Source organism: Aristolochia californica, unplaced genomic scaffold (assembly GCF_029961685.1).
Source record: "Aristolochia californica isolate CCGP_79_NKW_82.1479 unplaced genomic scaffold, dmAriCali1.0.hap1 SCAF_8, whole genome shotgun sequence".
In the NCBI taxonomy this organism is placed as follows: domain Eukaryota; kingdom Viridiplantae; phylum Streptophyta; class Magnoliopsida; order Piperales; family Aristolochiaceae; genus Aristolochia; species Aristolochia californica.
The window spans coordinates 10,345,641-10,361,022 of NW_027182279.1; positions in this window are offsets into that span (position 1 = coordinate 10,345,641).

The window sequence follows — 15,382 nt, forward strand, 5'->3', positions numbered from 1 at the left end:
TTCTAATTTAGATGTGTACTTTTTCCTTAAATCAAAACTTGAGTTTTCACTTTCCCTTCATCTCGTAAACAATTTTGCTAAAAAGGCAAATTGATCAAAATGAAGTGAAAATTTTAGAGTTTATGCATGGGAAAAATTTAAAACAATAAATAATGTAAGTAAAGAAAATTTATTCACACCCACAAATGAACACGAAAGTTTTGTTATCTAAGTTTGGAAAATTCCACTAGTTCAACCCTTAGAGCATGGAATTTTATAAGAAAGAGATTTAAATGTTCACATGTTTTAAATATGGATATGCAAGCTTGAACCATGTTAAAGATTCAAATGATCGATGGATCCAAGCATTTTGAAGAGAATAACAAATAAATTCTCGTGAGAGTGTGTGGTGGGATATTTACCCGAGCAAAACAAGGAATTATTTTGCCTATTTACAAGAAGCTGACCAGACAATCATAGATGATTGTAAAGTGATTTATCATGTGTAACGGGTTATATTTTTATAATACATGACTTATGGATTGGGAGTCAACACTCAGTTAAAAATCCCCCGTCTCCCCCTTTTCCCAACGATTGCGAAACCCAATATATAAAAACTAGAAAAAGTTTGCAATCCCTAAAAATTACAGACATTTTTTTGGAATTATCTCTCTCAACATTTGTGCATTTCCAATTTAGATGTATATTTTTTTCTTAAATCAAAACATGAGTTTTCACTTTCCCTTCATCTCGTAAACAATTTTGACAAAAAGGCAAATAGATCACAACGTAGTGAAAATTTTAGAGTTTATGCATGGAAAAAATTTAAAACAGTAACAAATGTAAGTAAAGAAATTTTATTCACACCTCACAAATGAACACATAAGTTTTGTATCCAAGTTTGGAAAATTCCACTAGTTCAACCCAATAGCTTGGAATTTTATAAGAAAGAAATTTAAATCTACACATGTTTTAAATATGGAAATGCATGCTTGAAACAAGTTAAGGATGCCAATGGCCTATGTATCAAAACCTTTTGAAGAGAATAACAAATGCTCATTAAATTCTAGAGTGAGCGTGCAGTGGGATATTTACACGAGTGAAACAAGCCAATATTTTTTCCATTTACTAGAAGTTGACCCAACAGTCACAGATGATTGTAAAGTGATTTATCATGCGTAACGGGCTATATTTTTGTATGAAATGACTTATGGATTGGTGTTAACACTCAATTAAAAATCCCCTGCATCCTCCTTTTCCCGACGATTGCGAAACTCAATACAAAAACTAGAAAGAGTTTACAATCCCTAAAAATTACAAACACTTTTTGGAATTATCTCTCTCTACATTTGTGCATTTCAATTTTAGATGTATTCTTTTTTCTTAAATCAAAACTTGATTTTTCACTTTCCCTTCATCTCGTAAACAATTTTTAAAAAGGCAAACAGATCACAACGAAGTGAAAATTTTAGAGTTTATGCATGGAAAAAATTTAAAACAATAACAAATGTAAGTAAAGAAATTTTATTCACACACCACAAATGAACACAAAAGTTTTGTTATCCAAGTTTGGGAAATTCCATTAGTTCAACCCTAATAGCTTGGAATTTTATAAGAAAGAGATTTTAATCTACACATGTTTTAAATATGGATATGCATGCTTGAACCAAGTTAAGGATGCAAATGACCTATGGATCCAAATCTTTTGAAGAGAATAACAAATGCTCATTAAATTGTAGAGTGATCGTGCAATGGGTTATTAACCCGAGTGAAACAAGCCATTATTTTTTCCATTTACAAGAAGCAGACCCAACATTCATAGATAATTGTAAAGTGATTTATCATGCAAATCGGGCTATATTTTTGTAAGAAATGACTTATGGATTAGGAGTCAACACTCAGTTAAGAATCCCCTGCCTCCCCATTTCCCAACGATTGCGAAACCTAATATATAAAAACTAGAAAGAGTTTACAATCCCTAAAAAGTAACGACACTTATAGGAATTACCTCTCTCAACATTTGTGCATTTCCATTTTAGATGTGTATTTTTTTCTTAAATCAAAAGTTGAGTTTTCACTTTCCCTTCATCTCATAAACAATTTTGATAAAAAGGCAAATAGATCACAACGAAGTGAAAATTTTAGAGTTTATGCACAGAAAAAATATAAAACAATAACAAATGTAAATAAAGAAAATTTATTCACACACAAAAAATGAACACAAAAGTTTGGTTATCCAAGTTTGGGACATTCCACTAGTTCAACCCTGATAGCTTGGAATTTTATACGGAAGAGATTTAAATCTACACATGTTTTAAATAAGGATATCATGCTTGAAACATGTTAAGGATGCAAATGACCTATGGATCCAAACCTTTTGAAGAGAATAACAAATGCTCATTAAATTCTATAGTGAGCGTGCGGTGGGATATTTACCCGAGTCAAACGAGCCATTATTTTTCCCATTTACAAGAATCTGACCCTATAATCATAGATGAATGTAAAGTGATATATCATAGATAACGGGCTATATTTTTGTAAGAAATTACTTATGGATTGGGAGTCAACACTCAGTTAAAAATTCCTGGCCTCCCTCTTTTCCCAACGATTGCGAAACCAAATATATAAAAACTAGAAAGAGTTTACAATCCCTAAAAATTACAGACACTTTTTGGAATTATCTCTCTCTTCATTTGTGCATTTCTATTTTAGATGTGTACTTTGTTCTTAAATCAAAACTTGAGTTTTCACTATCCCTTCATCTCGTAAACAATTTTCATAAAAAGGCAAATAGATCACAACGAAGTGAAAATTTTAGAGTTTATGATTGGAAAAAATTTAAAACAATAACAAATATAAGCAAAGAAAATTTATTCAAATACCACATATGAACAAATTATTTTTTATTCAAGTTTTGGAAATTCCACTAGTTCAACCCTAATAGCTTGGAATTTTTATAAGCAATAGATTTAAAATCTACACATGTTTAAATATGGATATGCTTGCTTGAAACAAGTTAAGGATGCAAATGACCTATGGATCCAAACCATTTGAAGAGAATAACAAATGCTCATTAAATTCTAGAGTGACCGTGCGGTGGGATATATACCCGAGTCAAACAAGCCTTTATTTTTTCCATTTTCAAAAAGGTGATCCAACAATCATATTTGATTGAACAGTGATTTATCATGCGTAACAGGCTATATTCTTGTATGAAATGACTTCTGAATTGGGAGTCAACACACAGTTAAAAATTCCCTGCCTAGCCCTTTTCCCGACGATCGCGAAACCCAATATATAAAAACTAGAAAGAGTTCACAATCCCTAAAAATAACAGACACTTTTTGGAATTATCTCTCTCTACATTTGTGCATTTCAATTTTAGATGTATACTTTTTTCATAAATCAAAACTTGAGTTTTCACTTTCCCTTCATCTCGAAAACAATTTTTATAAAAAGGCAAATGGATCACAACGAAGTGAAAATTTTAGATTTTATGCATGGAAAAAATTTAAAATAATAACAAATATAAGTAAAAAAAATTTATTCACACACCACATATGAACACTAAAGTTTTCATATCCAAGTTTGGGAAATTCCACTAGTTCAACCCTAATCGCAAGGAATTTTTATAAGAAAGAGATTTAAATCTACACATGTTTTAAATATGGATATGCATGTTTGAAACATGTTAAGGATGCAAATGACATATGGATCAAAACCTTTTGAAGACAATAAAAAATGGTCATTAAATTCTAGAGTGAGCGTGCGGTCGAATATTTACCCGAGTCAAACAAGCCATTATTTTACCCTTTTACTAAAAGCTGACCCAACAATAATAGATGATTGTAAAGTGATTTATCTTGTGTAACATGCTATATTTTTGTAAGAAATAACTTATGGATTCGGAGTCAACACTCAGTTAAAAATCCCCCACCTCCCACTTTTCTCGAAGAATGTGAAACCCAATAAATAAAAACAAGAAAGAGTTTACAATCCCTAAAAATAACAGACACCTTTTGGAATTATCTCTCTCCACATTTGTGCATTTCCATTTTAGATGTATACTTTTTCTTAAATCAAAACTTGAGTTTTCACTTTCCCTTCATCCCGTAAACAACTTTGATAAAAAGGTAATTAGATCACAACAAAGTGAAAATTTTTGAGTTTATGCATGGGAAAAATTTTAAACAATAACAAATGTAACTAAAGAAAATTTATTCACACACCACAAATGAACACAAACGTTTTGGTATCCAAGTTTTGGAAATTTCACTAGTTCAACCCTAATAGCTTGGAATTTTATAAGAAAGTGATATAAAATTTACACATGTTTTAAATATCGATATGCATGCTTGAAATGTTAAGGATGCAACTAACCTATGGATCCAAACCTTTTGCAGACAATAATAAATGCACATTAAATTCTAGAGCGTGCGTGCGGTGGGATATTTACCCGAGTCAAGCAAGCCATTATTTTGCCTTTTTACAAAAAGCTGACCCAACAATCTTAGATGATTGTAAATTGATTTATCAAGCCTAACGAGCTATATTTTGTAAGAAATGACTTATGGATTGGGAGTCAACACTCAGTTAAAAATCCCCGGCCTTCCCCTTTTCTCGACGATTGCAAAACCCAATATATAAAAACTAGAAAGAGTTTACAATCCCTAAAAATTACAGACATTTTTTGAAATTATCTCTCTCTATATTTGTACATTTCCATTTTAGATGTATACTTTTTTCTTAAATCAAAACCTAAGTTTTCACTTTCTTTTCATCTCATAAACAATTTTTGTAAAAAGGCTAATTGATCAAACGAAGTGAAAATTTTAGAGTTTATGCATGGAAAAGTTTTTACAAAAATAACCAATATAAGTAAAGAAAATTTATTCACACATCAAAAATGAGCACAAAAGTTTTGTTACCCAATTTTTTAAAATTCCACTAGTTCAACCCAAACATCTTGGACTTTTTATAACGAAAAGATTTAAATCTACACATGTTCTAAATATGGATATGCATGCTTGAAACATGTTAAAGATGCAAATGACCTATGTATCCTAACCTTTTGAAGAGAACAACAAATGCACATTAAATTCTAGAGTGAGCGTGTGGTGGGATATTTACTAGAGTCAAACAAGCCATTATTTTGCCTATTTACAAGAAGATGACCGACCAATCATAGATGATTCTAAAGTGATTTATCATGCATAACGGGCTATATTTTTTTAAGAAATGACTTATGGATTGGGAGTCAACACTCAGTTAAAAATCCCCCGCCTCCCCCTTTTCCCGACGATTGCGAAACCCTTCATCTCGTAAACAATTTTGATAAAAAGGCAAATAGATCACAACGAAGTGAAAATTTTATAGTTTATGCATGGAAAAAAAATTTTAAAATAAAAAATGTATGCAAAGAAAATTTAATCACACACCTCAAATGAACACAAAAGTTTTGTAATCCAAGTTTGGGAAATTCCACTAGTTCAACCCTAATTTCTTGGAATTTTATAAGAAATAGATTTAAAATCTACACATGTTTTAAATATGGATATGCATGCTTGAAATATTTTAAGGATGCAAACGACCTATGGATCCAATGCTTTTAAAGAGAATAACAAAACTCTCATTAAATTCTCTAGTGAACGTGCCGTAAGGTAATTACCCGAGTCAAACAAGCGATTATTTTTCCCATTTACAAGAAGCTGACCCAACAATCATAGATGATTGTAATGTGATTTATCATGCGTTACGGGTTATGTTTCTATAAGAAATGACTTATGGATTGGGAGACAACACTCAACTAAAAATCCCCCATGCCTTCTCGTTTTCACGACGATTGCGAAACCCAATATATAAAAAGTAGAAAGAGTCTACAATACCTAAAAATTATAGAAACTTTTTGGAATTATCTCTCTCAACATTTTTGCATTTCCATTTTAGATGTATATTTTTTTATTAAATCAAAACTTGAGTTTTCACTTTCCCTTCTTCTCGTAAAAGTTTTTGATAAAAAGGCAAATTGATCACAACGAAGTGAAAATTTTAGAGTTTATGCACAGAAAAACTTTAAAACAATAACAAATGTAAGTAAAGAAAATTTATACACACACAAAAATTGAACACGAAAGTTTTGTTATCCAACTTTGGGAAATACCACTAGTTCCACCCTTATAGCTTGGAATTTTATAATAAACATATTTAAATCTAGACATGTTTTAAATATGGATATGCATGCTTGAAAAATGTTAAGGATACAAATGACCTATGGTTCCAAACCTTTTGAAGAGAATAACAAATGCTCATTAAATTCTATAGTGAGCGTGCGGTGGCATATTTACCTGAGTCAAATGAGCCCTTATTTTTCCCATTTACAAGAAGCTGACCCAACAATCATAGATAATTGTAAAGTAATTTATCATGCGTAACGGGCTATATTTTGGTAAGAAATGACTTATGGATTGGGAGTCAACACTCAGTTAAAAATCCCCCACTTCCCCCCTCTTCCCGACGATTGTGAAATATAATTTATAAAAACTAGAAAGAGTTTACAATCACGAAAAATTACATACACTTGTTGGAATTATCTCTCTCTACATTTGTGCATTTCCATTTTAGATGTATACTTTTTTCTTAAATCAAAACTTGAGTTTTCACTTTCCCTTCATCTCGTAAACAATTTTGATAAAAAGGCAAATAGATCACAACAAAGTGAAAATTTTAGAGTTTATGCTTGGATAAAATTTAAAACAATAACAAATGCTAATAAAGAAAATTTATCCACACACCACAAATGAACACAAAAGTTTTGTTACCCATGTTTGGGAAATTCCACAAGTTCAACCCTAATAGCTTGGAATTTTTATAAGAAAGAGATTAAAATCTAAACATGTTTTAAATATGGATATGCATGCTTGAAACATGTAAGGATGCAAATGACCTAAGGATCCAAACCTTTTGAAGAGAACAAAACATACTCATTAAATTCTAGAGTGACCGTGCAGTATGATATTTGCCCGAGTCAAACAAGCCATTATTTTGCGCATTTAGTAAAAGCTGACCCAACAATCAGTGATGATTGTAAAGTGATTTATCATGCGGAACGGGGTATATTTTTGCAAGAAATGACTTGTGGATTAGGAGTCAACACTCAGTTAAAAATCCCCCCCGCCTCCCCCTTTTCCCAACGAATCCAAAACCCAATATATAAAAACTAGAAAGAGTTTACCGTCCCTAAAACTTACAGACACTTTTTTGAATTATCTCCCTCTACATTTGAGCATTTCCATTTTAAATGTATAGTTTTTTCTTAAATCAAAACTTGAGTTTTTGCTTTCCCTTCATCTCATAAACAATTTTGATAAAAAGGCAAATAGATCACAACGAAGTGAAACTTTTAGAATTTATGGATGAAAAAATTTTAAAAAATAACAAATATAAGTATAGAAAATTTATTCACTAACTACAAATGAAGACAAAAGTTTTGTTATCCAAGTTTGGGAAATTCCACTAGTTCAACCCTAATAGCTTGGAATTTTATAAGAAAGGGATTTAAATCTACGCATGTTTTAAATATGGATGTCCATGCTTGAAACATGTTAAGGATGCAAATGACCTATGGATCCAAACCTTGTTAAGAGAATTAAAAATTCTCATTAAATTCTAGATTGAGTGTGCAATAGGATATTTAGCCGAGTCAAACAAGCCATTATTTTGCCCATTTACAAGAAACTGACCCAACAATCATAGGTGATTGTAAAGTGATTTATCATGTGTAATGAACCATGTTTTTGTAAGAAATGACTTATGGATTGGGAGTCAACACTCAGTTAAAAATCCCTTGCCTCCCCCTTTTACTGAAAATTGTGAAACCCGATATATAAAGACTAGAAAGAGTTTACAATCGCTTAAAATTACATACACTTTTTGGAATTATCTCTCTCTACATTTGTGCATTTCCATTTTAGATGTATTCTTTTTTCTTCAATCAAAACTTGTGTTTTCACTTTCCCTTCATCTTCTATACAATTTTGATAAAAAGGCAAACAGATCACAACGAAGTGAAAATTTTAGAGTATATGCATGGAAAAAATTTAAAACAATAACAAATGTAAGTAAAAAAAATTTATTCACACACCACAAATGAACACAAAAGTTTTGTTATCCAAGTTTTGGAAATTCCACTAGTTCAACCCTTACAACTTGGAATTTTATAAGAAAGAGATTTAAATGTTCACATGTTTTAAATATGGATATTCAAGCTTGAACCATGCTAAATATTCAAATAGACTATGGATCCAAACCTTTTGAAGAGAATAACAAATAAATTCTAGAGTGAGTGTGTGGTGGGATATTTACCCGAGTCAAACAAGCCATTATTTTGACCATTTACAAGAAGCTGACCCAACAATCATAGATGATTGTAAAGTGATTTATCATGCGTAACGGGCTAAATTTTAATAAGAAATGACTTATGGATTGGGAGTCGACACTCAGTTAAAAATTCCCCGCCACCCCTTTTTCCCAACTATTGAGAAACCCAATATATAAAAACTAGAAAGAGTTTACAAACCCTGAAAATTACAGACACTTTTTAGAATTATCTCACCCTACATTTTTGCATTTCTATTTTAGACGTATACTTTTTTCTTAAATCAAAACTTGATTTTTCACTTTCCCTTCATCTCGTAAACATTTTTAATAAAAAGGGAAAGAGATCAGAACAAAGTGAAAATTTTAGAGTTTATATATGGAAAAAAATTAAAACGATAAAAAATGTATGTAATGAAAATTTATGCACACACACCACAAGTGAACTCAAAAGTTTTGTTATCCAAGTTTAGGAAATTCCACAAGTTCAACCCAATAACTTGGAATTTTATTAGAAAGAGGTTTAAATCTACACATGTTTTAAATATGGACATACATGCTTGAAACATGTTAAGGATGCAAATGACCTTATGATCCAAACCTTTTGAAGAGAATAAAAAATGCTCACTAAATTCTAGAGTGAGCGTGCAGTGGGATATTTACCCGAGTCAAACAAGCCAATATTTTGCCCATTTACAAGAAGTTGACCCAACAATCACAGATGATTGTAAAGTGATTTATCGTGTGTAACGGGCTATATTTTTGTAAGAAATGACTTATGGATTGGGTGTCAACTCTCAGATAAAGATTCCTCGCCTCCCCCTGTTCCTGATGATTGCGAAACCCAATATATAAAAACTAGAAAGAGTTTAGAATCCTTAAAAATTACAGCCACTTTTTGGAATTATCTCCCTCTCCATTTGTGCATTTCCATTTTAGATGTATACTTTTTTCTTAAATCAAAACTTGAGATTTCACTTTCACATCATCTCGTAAATAATTTTGATAAAAAAGGCAAATAGATCACAACGAAGTGAAAATTTTAGAGTTGATGCATGGAAAAAATTAAAAACAATAACAAATGTAAGTAAATAAAATTTATTCACACACCACAAATAAACACAAAAGTTAGTTATCCATGTTTGGGAAATTCCATTAGTTCAACCATAATAGCTTGGAATTTAAAAAAAAAAGAAATTTAAATCTACACATGTTTTAAATATGAATATGCATGCTTGAAACATGTTAAGGATGCAAATGACCTATGGATCCAAACCTTTTGAAGAGAATAAAAAATGCTCATTAAATTCTAGTGTGAGCATGTGGTAGGATATTTACACGAGTCAAACAAGCCATTATTTTGCCCATTTACAAAAAGCTAACGCAACAATCATAGATGATTGTAAAGGGATTTATCATGCGTAACAGGCTATATTTTTTAAAGAAACGACTTACGGATTGGGACTCAACACTCAGTTAAAAATATCCCGCATCCCCCTTTTCCCGACGATCGCGAAACCCAATATATAAAATTTAGAAAGAGTTTACAATCCCTAAAAATTACATACACTTTTTGGAATTATCTCTCTCTACATTTCTGCATTTCCAATTTAGATGTATACTTTTTTCTTAAATCAAAACTTGATTTTTCACTTTCCCTTCATCTCGTGAACAATTTTGATCAAAAGGCAAATTGATCAAAACGAAGTGAAAATTTTAGAGTTCATGCATTGAAAAAATTTAAAACAATAACAAATGGTACTAAAGAAAATTTATTCACACACTACAAATGAACGCAAAAGTTTTGTTATCCAAGTTTGGAAAATTCCGTTTAGTTCAATCCTAGTAGCTTGGAATTTTATAAGAAAAAGATTTAAATATGCACATGTTTTAAATATAGATATGCATGCTTGAAACATGTTAAGGATGCAAATGACCTATGGATCCAAACCTTTTGAAGAGAATAACAAATACATTCTAGACTGAGCGTGTGGTGGGATATTTACCCGCATAAAACAAGCCATTATTATGCCCATTTACAAGAAGCTGACCAAACAATCATAGATGATTGTAAAGTAATTTATCATGCGTAATGGGCTATATTTTGGTAAGAAATGACTTATGGATTGGGAGTCAACACTCAGTTAAAAATCCCCCACCTCCCCCCTCTTCCCGACGATTGTGAAATATAATTTATAAAAACTAGAAAGAGTTTACAATCACGAAAAATTACATACACTTGTTTGAATTATCTCTCTCTACATTTGTGCATTTCCATTTTAGATGTATACTTTTTTCTTAAATCAAAACTTGAGTTTTCACTTTCCCTTCATCTCGTAATCAATTTTGATAAAAAGGCAAATAGATCACAACGAAGTGAAAATTTTAGTTTTTTTGCATGGAAAAAATTTAAAAAGTAACAAATGTAAGTAAAGAAAATTTATTCACACACCACAAATGAACATAAAAGTTTTGTTATCCAAGATTGGGAAATTCCACTAGTTCAACCCTAATAGCTTGGAATTTTAATAGAAAGAGATTTAAATCTGCACATGTTTTAAATATGGTTATGCATGTTTGAAACATGTTAAGGATGCAAATGACCTATGGATCCAAACCTTTTGAAGAGAATAACAAATACTCATTAAATTCTAGACTTTACGTATTGTGGAATATATACCCAAGTCAAACAAGGCATTATTTCTCCCAATTACAAGAAGTTTTCCCAACAATTATAGATGATTGTAATGTGTTTTATCATGCGTAACGAGCTATATTTGAGAAACAAAAGACTTATGGAGTGGAAGTCAACACTAAGTTAAAAATCCCCCGCCTCCCCCTTTTCTCGATGATTGCGAAACACAATATATAAAAACTAGAAAGAGTTAACAATCCCTAAAAATTACTGACACTTTTTGGAATTATCTCTCTCTACATTTGTGTATTTCCATTTTAGATGTATACTTTTTTCTTAAATTAAAACATGAGTTTTCACTTTCCCTTCATCTCGTAAAAAATTTGGATAAAAAGGCATGTAGATCACAACAAAGTGAAAATTTTAGAGTTTATGCTTGGAAAAAATTTTAAATAATAAAAAATGTAAGTAAAGAAATTTATTCACACACACCGCAAATGAACATAAAAGTTTTGTTATCCAAGTTTGGGAAATTCCACTAGTACAATCCAAATTGCTTATAATTTTATAAGAAAGAGATTGAAATCTACACATGTTTTAAATATGGATATGCATGCTTGAAACATGTTAAGGATGCAAATGACCTATGGATCCAAACATTTTTAAGAGAATAACAAATGCACATTAAATTCTAGAGTGAGCGTGCGGTGGGATATTTACCCGAGTCAAACGAGCCATTATTTTTCCCATTTACAAGAAGATTACCAAACAATCATAGATGATTATAAAGTGATTTATCATGCGTAACGGGCTATAGTTTGGTGAGAAATGACTTATGGATTGGGAGTCAACACTTAGTTAAAAATCCCCCGCCTCCCCCTTTTTCCGACGATTACGTAACCGAATATATAAAAACTAGAAAGAGTTTACAATCCCTAAAAGTTATAGACACTTTTTGGAATTATCTCTCTCTACATTTTTGCATTTCCATTTGAGATGTATACTTTTTTCTTAAATCAAAACAAGATTTTTCACTTTCCCTTCATCTCGTAAACATTTTTTATCAAAAATTAAAATAGATTACAACGAAGTGAAAATTTTAGAGTTTATGCATGAAAAAAATTAAAACAATAACAAATGTAAGTAAAGAAAATTTATTCATACACGCCGCAAATAGTTTTGTTATCCAAGTTTTGGAAATTTCACTAGTTCAACCCTAATTGCTTAGAATTTTATAAGAAAGAGATTGAAATCTACACATGTTTTAAATATGGATATGCATGCTTGCAACATGTTATGGATGAAAATGACCTTTGGATCCAAACCTTTTCAAAAGAATTACAAATGCTCATTAAATTCTAGAGTGCGCATGCGGTGGGATATTTACCCGAGTTAAACAAACCATTATTTTGCCCATTTATAAAAACCTGACCCAACAATCACAGATGATTGCAAAGTGATTTATCATGCGTAACGGGCTATATTTTTGTACGAAATGACTTATGGATTGCGTCTAAACACTTAGTTAAAAATCCCTCGCCTCCCCCTTTTCCCGACTATTGCGAAACCCAATACATAAAAGCTAGAAAGAGTTTACAATCCCTAAAAATTACAGACACTTTTTGGAATTATCTCTCTCTACATTTGTGTATTTCCATTTTAGATATATACATTTTTCTTAAATCAAAACATGGGTTTTCACTTTCCCTTCATCTCGTAAACAATTTTGATAAAAAGGCAAATAGATCACAACAAAGTGAAAATTTAAGAGTTTATGCATGAAAAAAATTTTAAACAATAAAAAATGTAAGTAAAGAAAATTTATTCACACACCTAAAATGAACAAAAAAGTTTTGTTATCCAAGTTTTGGAAAATCCATTAGTTCAACCCTAATACCTTGGAATTTTATAAAAAAGAGATTTAAATCTACACATGTTTTAAATATGGATATGCATGCTTGAAATATGTTAAGGATGCAAATGACCTATGGATCCAACCCTTTTAAAGAAAACAACAAATGATCATTAAATTCTAGAGTGACCGTGCGGTGGGATATTTACCCGAGTCAAACAAGCCATTATTTTTCCCATTTACAAGAAGTTGACGCAACAATCATAGATGACTGTAAAGTTAAGAAGTTGCAATGAAAGCTACTCAAAGAAGGTTCTTTGTGAAGCAAGATTGAAACTTGTTGAGATAAGTTTGTTTTTCAATTTTGTTATTATGACTTCTTGCTCTTAGTTTTCTTAACTCTAAAAGATGGTTCAGATATTATTTTCTTACTCTCTATCATTATATGAAAGTATGGAGATTTATGCATCTCGAATCGGAAGAAGTTTGTCAAGGTTGTTTTTGTCGGTTTGCATATTCTTGGTTGAAAATTAGTATATGTTGAGATCTTTTTCATGAGGAGTTAATATTTAGTGGGAACAAGATTTTATGATGAAGAAAAATTTTCTTGAGATTATTATGTGTTTTTTTATCCATTGTATTTCAAAAATCTTATTACTTAGCTTCTATTATAAGCTTCTCCCTTATCCAAGTTGTTTGAAGAGTTGGAACTCTACACGGTTTTGTTAGTGTATCAATGCCCACCTCTCTCAAGTTACCGTTAATGTAATGTATTCATTGGCCCCCAAGTATGAGGAGCGCCAATGTCGATAGTGAGTTATTAGTTAGCGGTTCCAGCTTAGACGCAGATGAGGTCAAATTGTGACCGCAATGGTTACTTGTGAAGAAACTGTAAAACGGATAGTAGGGTTCGGGGCATCAGCCCCGACGGGGGTCTAAGGGGGCAGACCCCACGGTATGCACGTGTCACGATTGCATCACCAAGTGCCAACGTGGAGGACAGCTAGATGGCTTGCTCTACAAGCTTCCTAGATGGTGTGCTCTACAAGCTTCCTAGATGGCTTGCTCTACAAGCTTCCTAGATGGTGTGCTCTACAAGCTTCCTAGATGAAAAACACTTATAAATAGAGGTGTTCTTCAGTAGCATTAGGATCCAAAAAATGAGAGCTATTCCTTCTTCATTACTCTGTTTTATTGTTAGTTTCTTCTTGTAATTTCTGTTCAGTCCAGAAACCATTGAAGCTCTTCTAGAGAGTGTGGTGGGACAAAGTTTCTTATCGTATTTGTAATAGATCAGTGTTGGCTTTCTTCTTGATTGTTGTTTAGATGTTCCTGGGCTGAGCTTACTCTGTTTTACATGGTATCAGAGCTCTAGGGGACTCTTAACAACAATCATCTGTCATAAAGCACAACATCATGACTGATCTTAAGCCTAGTAGCTCTTCTGCTAGTTCTGGTTCTGTATCAGCAATACGTATCCGTCCCCCAGCTTTCACAGAAGGCAAACTTGATGGCACGAACTATCTCCTATGGAAGTTCAAAATCACTACAATTCTGGACTCCTATATAACTTCTTGATATAGTTCTGGGAGTTGATGCTGAGCCTGTTGCTATCACCAATGGTGGAAAGATCACTCCTCCTAATCCTCAGCTCGCCAAAGATTGGAGAAGGAAGAATGCTGATGCACTTTGTGCAATTATCACAAGTATTCAAGATTCTATCCTCACCCTGATTCAACATATTTCGAAGGCGAATGAAGCATGGAACATACTGAATAATCAGTATGAAACGAGGAACCAGACACATATCCAAAATCTTGAAAATCAACTTGTTGCTGAAAGATTAAGTGAAGATGAGGCAGCAAAGTCTTTTATTACTAGGATGAAAAACCTACGTGATAAAATGACTTTTGTTGGTATAGCCAAGTCAACATAGGAACTTGCTCGAAGATGTATTCGAGTGCTGCCGCAAAAATTTGATGGCCTTGTGACAGCACTCAATACACAAATTCGTGATCCTCCATTGACCTTTGAAGATTTCTCTGCCTTATTGATGGAGGAGGAGATGAGGCTAAAAGGTAGAGACAATCAGTCTGACTCTGCCTTCACAGCAAAAGCAAAGGTTAGCAATGAAACAAAGAAGAAACCAAAGAGTAAGAAGTTCTTTGGATCGTGTTATTACTGTAACAAGAAGGGCCATGCTGTCAAAGATTGTAGACAACGAATCCATGATGAGAAGAATGGCACGGTGAAACAAAACTGGAAGAATAGAGAATCTACAAATTCTGCAGAAATAGAACTTCCTCTATTCACTGTCACAGAGGAATCATGCTCTAGTGCTCATGTACAACAAAAGAGTACATGGGTGTTAGATTCTGGAGCTTCCCGACACATGACCAGCAAGAAAGAATTATACGATTCTTTAAATCCTCTACAACAACCAATGAACGTGGTGGTCGGGAATAATGCGAGATGTCTCGTTGAAGGGATAGGCACCATATCCATTCAGTCTGATGATGGAGAAAGTAAGAAGATAGCGGATG